Source organism: Schistocerca gregaria, chromosome 4, assembly GCF_023897955.1.
Source record: "Schistocerca gregaria isolate iqSchGreg1 chromosome 4, iqSchGreg1.2, whole genome shotgun sequence".
Classification (NCBI taxonomy): domain Eukaryota; kingdom Metazoa; phylum Arthropoda; class Insecta; order Orthoptera; family Acrididae; genus Schistocerca; species Schistocerca gregaria.
The window spans coordinates 26,882,782-26,890,056 of NC_064923.1; the positions used below are offsets into that span (position 1 = coordinate 26,882,782).

Here is a 7,275-nt window from a genome sequence, read left to right on the forward strand (position 1 = left end):
AGAAGGTGATTTTGTAGACATGTGTGAAAGACATGTTCTGAAATGCAAGTGGTGTTATTTGGAGAGCACTTCGTTTACGTGTCAGATGTGTAGCCAAGCAGTAATGGGTCGCCATAGCTGCAAATATTAGACGGTAATATGAAGTGTTGTCAGCTGAAGTCTGTTGATCCAGACGACCGTAAGGATGAAGTACGCAAAAGTACCACTAGGCCGCGCCTCTTTAGCTCAGTGGCAGAGCACTGGTCTAGTAAACCAGGGGTCGTGAGTTCGATCCTCACAGGAGGCAGTCGAATTTTGGATATCAGTTGCGCGTCGTGGCCTTATAGCAAACAGTATCTGGGATGACGAACAATTAGCGAGAGGCGTTTTATTAAGAAATACTCTCAGATGTGATTAAGGCGAATGGCGCAGATAAAGCATTTGCCAAAGCGGTACAGCATAAGGTGGGACGGGGCAGTCTGAAATATATTTTATAGAGGTATTTCTCACATATCTCAGAGTCGTCGTCGCCGCCACTTCTGCAGAAGTAGCAAATGGCTATCGTAGCAAATGCGGCGAGGGATGCCCTGCCTTACATTTGCCAATCCACAATGTGTGTGGTTTAGTTTCCCAGTCTATATTTGGTAGGTCTCGTAGCAGGTTGAATGTATCAAATGGGTGGGAAAGAGCAAGGGGCAGCGTCTGTGTAGAACGAAAACACAACTCCTCAGTGGTGTGAGCGTTTTCAGATGAGTCGTATATAAGTTCCACTTGTTTGTCAGTGACCGTGTGGCCTAATGGATAAGGCGTCGGACTTCGTATCCGAAGATTGCGTGTTTGATTCCTCTCACGGTCGTGTTTTTCCAGATCTGAAAAAGAAACATACCGTTTTAGTGTAGCACTTGAGCAGTACGAAACCGTGTGAATGTTGCTGTTAACCATTTTCTGCTTGGAGATGCTCTTGAGCTTGAAACACGCACAACAAGACCGGTGTTAACTAGCGAATTGGTTTGCATATTGCCGTCGCCGCGTGTTTTTGACTGGCACTTGCACATATAAATAATGTCTGAAAGTATCTCGTACGGGTTATGAGTCACATCAAGTATGTGTGTTAATTTTGACAAAACTAGCTCTGCAGGTTGTCATGCAATTCTGTTACCTCTCAGAAATGATTATGAAATAAAAGTGAACTACGTGACGAGTGTGACATTAGGAAAACGGTAGGCAACATGGAGAGGTTCTGTATGGGACCAATCAACCCAAACGAGTACTGTGTGACGTGCTAACCGGCATATATTCACCGAGGCAGCGCGGCTAGCTCAGTCCATTCTCGCTTCGCGCGTCGGGCGACTAGGTTGTGCTCTTAGTTCCGGCTCTACCGTAGCGCAGCGTGTTTTCCTCCTGTCAGTTTAGTGCCGTGTTGGTCTCCGTGCGCGTCGCATCGCTGGTTGTCGGCTGGTGTTTGGTGTTCGTGCGGCCCTTCCTGTCGCGGCGTCGTCTCTCGCCGTGATGTCCACCATGGTTCCCACGAAAGTTCCGCGTACAGGTACAGTCAGTTTTACCTTTGACAAATCCACGCGTCACGTCCAGCCCGGTTCTTTGGAGATACATGACTGGTTAGTCGATACAGTTAAGGTCACTACTGATCAGGTGCATACCGCATATTTCGACAGCGAATTATATGTGTTTTTTGTTAAGTATCTTGACCCGCTCCAGGTTGATAGGCTACTTTCTCGTCATGGTTCTCAGATACCCTTTACGCACCGTGATGGTTCCACTAGTATGGTTCTCTTGGCAAATGCGGAAGTGGTATCTACGAATGTTCGGGTATTTAACCTTCCGCCCGAGGTTGACGACTGTTTTCTGAAGTCCGTTTTTCTTCCTTATGGGGACGTACGCCATATTCGAAAGGAACGCTGGTCTGCTCAGCACCGCTTACAGGTATATAGTGGTATTCGGTCGGTGGAAATGGTGGTCAAAAAACCTATTCCTTCTCACCTACAGGTATGTGGTTATAGGGTCCATATCACGTACAGTGGCCAGGAAGGAACATGTTATTATTGTAATGAAACTGGCCATTTCCGTACTAATTGTCCGCGGCGTGTGGTGGTATTAAAACCTACATACGAACAGCGTAAAAAATTGACTTTAGCTGATCTTCTCCCGCAAGGATCTCGGACTGAATCGCTCACTGTTACTGAGAGACGCAGTGATCCGTTGCCCGACAACGGCCGTGATTTTCCCCCGTTATCCTTGAGTAGGGATGTTGCTGCCGTTAATTCCGATGTGCCCGCGCGAATTTCTCACAACAAGCGTCGGCGAACACAGGATGATGCGGCTGATGAATCTTCCTTATTGGCTCGCCCTTCCGATGGGCCTCCGGTAAAGGACTCTCTTTCTCAGTCAGAAATCGTGGATGAGGACGCCACAGGTGCTATCACGCCTTTGCAGAAGCTCCCTGACACCTTATCTGACGTTGTTCCTGCTACCGCGGCAGCCTCTTCGGAGACGCCCGTGACGGAACCTGCTTCTGGTTGCCACGTGTCTTCTCCGGTTCGCTCTGACACTTCTCCTATTGACTCTATTTCGCATCCCCCTTCTGGAATTTCTGTCGCCCCCTCTGGGTCACAGCCTCCTCCCATCAAACAACTGATTGATTCTCCAAAGCCAGTGGATCCCGTTGTTATTCACCAACTGTCCTACCGTGACCCCATGTCTGCGGACGAGTGGGATGTAGAGGCCTCTCTCCCGCAATCTGACACGGAATGTCTACATGATGCTCCCACGCAGCCGAACGCTGCAGCGTCGGCACCGCGGAGCCGCAGTCGAATCCGTAAACAGCCACAGAGAGCCGCGTCACGGCCGCAGAAAAAGCAGTGGGAAGATGAGGGTTCTGTTTCGTAGTTTTTCTCTCTGTGGTTCAGCGCTTGTTTCTGGTATGATTACTTGTATGTTGCTCCGTCAGCTGACGGCTCTCTACCGATCTTTGTTCTTCTTTCTGGGTTGAAGTTCCATGCAAGCATATACATTTCTTACTCTGAATATTAACAGAATATGTTCTGAGCTTCGGCTCGCCGCTTTGCGACAGTTTATCTATCAGTCTGGGGCAGATGTTGTTTTTTTACAGGAAGTCCTATTCGACCAGTTTTCCATTCCTGGGTTCTCGACGTTTTTTAATGTCGCTTCCGAACTTTCTACGGGCACTGCCTTGTTTTATAGAGAAGGCATTCCGTTGATGAATTTCGAAGTACTCGACAGTGGAAGGGGGATCGGGTGCACGTTTTATGATCTCAGTTTACTCCTTCTTTATGCCCCTTCTGGTTCGGGTTGTACTACCGCACGTTCGAGTTTCTATAAAGAAGAAGTCATTTACCTGCTTCGTAAATCCCCGACAAAGATAATTTTAGGTGGGGACTTCAATTGTGTTCTACGGCCGGTAGATCAGTCTCCTAATTTTAATTTCAGTAAAGAACTCGACGACCTTGTGCGCTCCTTGCACCTGCGTGACGTGTGGGTTTCTCGCTATCCTACACTTGTGCGACATACCTACTTTACTCCCACGTCTAGCAGTCGCCTCGATCGCTTTTACCTTTCCGATTCCTTGTGTGGGCAACTTCTGGCTGTTGATGTGATACCAGCCTGTTTTACTGATCATTGCGCTGTAGCCGTTACGTTTAATTACGAGCGACAACCGGTAAAATTGTTTCGTCCTCCTTGGATGCTCAATATCGCGTATTTGCAAGATACCTCCCTTGGTATCGTCCTGGAGGACATTTGGACTCGTTGTTCTCGTACTATGGACCGGTACCCGTCTATCGTGGCATGGTGGACACTGTATGCAAAACCACACATCCGTAGGGCTCTCATGCGTTTTGGGGCTGCGAAGGTGGCAGAAGATCGACGAACGCAAGAATTTTACTATTCTGTCTTACGTCAACTGTACGATAGTGCTACGCATGCTCCCCTACGGGTTACTGATATACAGCGCATCAAAGCCAAATTGCTGCAGCTCAAACGCATTCAAATGGAGGGCCTGCGGACGAGGTCTCAACCACGTTCCCTTCTACAAGAGGAACTGACGTCACTCTACCATCTAGTCCGTTTACGGTCGCGCCGGAAACGTGGGTGCCTTGCCTCCCTCACAACCGCTGACGGCCGCGTGTTCACCTCTCACCGTGACATTTCTGACTTAGTTTACACCTATTTTACTGATCTGTACGATACTCATGTCCCGGCGGAAACCTCTCTTGACGACTTTACCTCCTTGCTGCCTCGCGTCGTCACTCCTCAATTAAACGACGCCTTTCTGCGTCCCTTTCAGAATGATGACATATATGAGGTTGTTGCAGGATTGCAGTCCCGCAAGTCGCCTGGATTAGATGGTATTCCTAAGGAGTTCTATGTTCAATTTTGGCCGCTCATTGGTGACACCTTAACGTCAATGGTAAATGAAGTGATGCGGGGAGTCTCACTTCCTGCTCCTTTTCAGGAAGGCAGAATGGTCCTCCTCCCGAAATCCACAGGTCGACCTGCAATTGATTCCCTCCGTCCTATTACTCTACTTAACTTTGATAATAAACTTGTCGCCCGAGCAATTAATATCCGTCTCTCTAAACTGCTCGATACCATTATTGCCGCCCACCAAAGCTGTGTGCCTGGACGCACGATACTGACTTCCGTTCTCGAATGTCGCGATGTAATCTCGGTGGCGGCTGCCGCTAATATCCCAGGGGCTTTGCTTTTTCTTGATTTCCAAAAAGCGTTCGATCGCGTCAGCCATGATTTTTTATCGAGAGTGCTCACCGCTGTCGGCTTTAATAATGATGCTCGACAAGTCTTAACTAATCTTTTTACCGGTATCAGTGTCTCGGTGATTGTGAACGGTCACCCTACCCCCCGGATATCGATCAGACGGGGGTTACCCCAGGGAAGCCCCTTATCCAAGTCACTTTTTGTTCTATCCTTAGAGCCCTTACTTCGCTATCTCACCATGCAATTACGTGGCTGGAATATATTGGGGGAAATTTTTGCAGTCCGTGCATACGCCGATGACGTCATGGTTTTAGTACGGCATGCCGAGGACATACCGCGGCTTAAGGATAGCTTGGACTCATTTTGTGGTCTTGCTGGTGCTCGCATTAATGATCGCAAATGCACGTTCCTGCCGTTGAGAGGCTTTGATCATGTCGTCATTCCTTGGGCGACGGTTGTCGATCGCCATAAGACCTTGGGGATCATAGTGAATCGTAATCCGATCAAAATGGCGGCACTAAATTGGCGTGAGGTTACGAGTCGTGTTCACGGGGCGATCCTTGAACATGACCGCCGTTCCCTTAGCCTCCTTCACAAGGCACGGGTTTTAGAGACCTATGTCTTCAGTAAAATATACTACGTTGCGCAGGTCTTCCCGCTTCCCGCGATGATGGCCCGCAGGCTGAAACAGCTGTCTAGTCGATTTCTGTGGCGCCGCCATGTCTTCCGTGTCCGGTATGAAGTTGTGGCCAGGCCTCGGAAGCTTGGAGGATTGGGTCTTTCAGATATCAAAGTGAAGACGTCCATCTTATTTGCCCGCCGCAATGTTTTAACCTGTACGCGGGCTCCGCATTCAGTCACCTCTCGTTTACTTTCCCGCCTCCGGCCGGCCAGTCTGACCCCTCCTGTTGATGTTGGACGGATTAATCCTAAATTGCGGCACATTCGTGAATACTTTGTACTTGTCGGTATTCTGGGTGCTGATATACTTTCTATGCGGATATTACTACCAACATGCTACAACTCCGTTGGGGTAAAGCATGTTTCCCTTCTTCTGTTGAACTTGCTTCCCCGTCAACGTCATGGAAAACGGTCTGGTCTCATCTTAGTCTTCCCATTTAGCCGATGGAGATTGTTTCAACGTGGTATAAGGTCATTTACCGTCTGATACCTACTGGTGATCGTCTTTTTCGTATTGGCCTTCGTCCGACTGATCAGTGTGAGGAATGTCATCAAACTGACACCTTACTTCACAGGCTAGTTGCTTGCGGACGGGATCATTGGCTCTGGGTCCGCCGTCAATTAGCTTTTCTTACTAGAGGGCCTGAAACCGCATTCCCAGACGACATCTTCTTACATCCGGACATCTCTTATTTTCCTCAGACGAAAACGAACACGATTGTCTGGCTCTTGGGTTACTATGTCCACTACGTCATTGAAGGCGGTAATGACCCAGATCCCCGCGTTTTTCACCATTATTTGTCAACTGCGCATTGGAAATGGCAGCGGTTACCACAATACCGAACGCTTTTTGCGAATATGCTTTTTCTTGTGTTTAACCGTCAAGGTGTTGGTTAAGTTCCTCTGTGATTCCTGTTTCTTCCCTGAGCTTGAGTCCCCTCCCTGTTGTATTTTTAGTAATTTTTTTTCTCTTTTGCATGTATATATATACACACCCAAAATTCATACGGGTGGGATAACGGGTTGGTCTTCCCCTTCAGAAGTAATGTTTTATTTGTGTTTCAACTAATTTGTTGATTTTCTTTTGCAGCTAATATTAAATGATGATTTGACAATGGTTGTCTGAATTCTCGTGAAATATACCAAGTCAATCTGATAATAAAAAAAAAAGTCGGTAGAGCATAAGGCTCTTAATCCCAGGGTCGTGGGTTCGAGCCCGACGCGGGGAGGAACGGAATTTTGTTCCTCTGCAGATGTAACTTACCGTTTTTCTGATTAACGTGATGTAATGGAAATAGCAACTTTAAACTTTGCCTACGTCTCCGTCAGTCGCAAGGAAACTGTATTTGAAGGTGAAGGTGATTTTGTAGACGTGTGTGAAAGACATGTTCTGAAATGCAAGTGGTGTTATTTGGAGAGCACTTCGTTTACGTGTAAGATGTGTAGCCAAGCAGTAATGGGTCGCCATAGCTGCAAATATTAGACGGTAATATTAAGTGTTGTCAGCTGAAGTTTGATGATCCAGACGACCGTAAGGATGAAGTACGCAAAAGTACCGCTAGGCCGCGCCTCTTTAGCTCAGTGGCAGAGCACTGGTCTAGTAAACCAGGGGTCGTGAGTTCGATCCTCACAGGAGGCAGACGAATTTTGGATATCAGTTGTGCGTCGTGGCCTTATAGCAAACAGTATCTGGGATGACGAACAATTAGCGAGAGGCGTTTTTTAAGAATTACTCTCAGATGTGATTAAGGCGAATGGCGCAGATAAAGCATTTGCCAAAGCGGTACAGCATAAGGTGGGACGGGGCAGCTCTGAAATATATTTTATAGATGTATTTCTCACATATCTCAGAGCCTTCCGCGG

At 47.8% G+C, this 7,275-nt stretch overlaps 2 non-coding genes across 2 annotated transcripts; both read left to right on the plus strand.

The window, feature by feature from the left end:
* The first annotated feature begins 214 nt into the window (after window positions 1-214).
* Trnat-agu (transfer RNA threonine (anticodon AGU)) lies at window positions 215-286 on the plus strand. Its single transcript has one exon. It is a non-coding gene; the product is annotated as a tRNA-Thr (tRNA).
* A 6,693-nt stretch (window positions 287-6,979) lies between these two features.
* Trnat-agu (transfer RNA threonine (anticodon AGU)) lies at window positions 6,980-7,051 on the plus strand. Its single transcript has one exon. It is a non-coding gene; the product is annotated as a tRNA-Thr (tRNA).
* The last annotated feature ends 224 nt before the right edge of the window (window positions 7,052-7,275 follow it).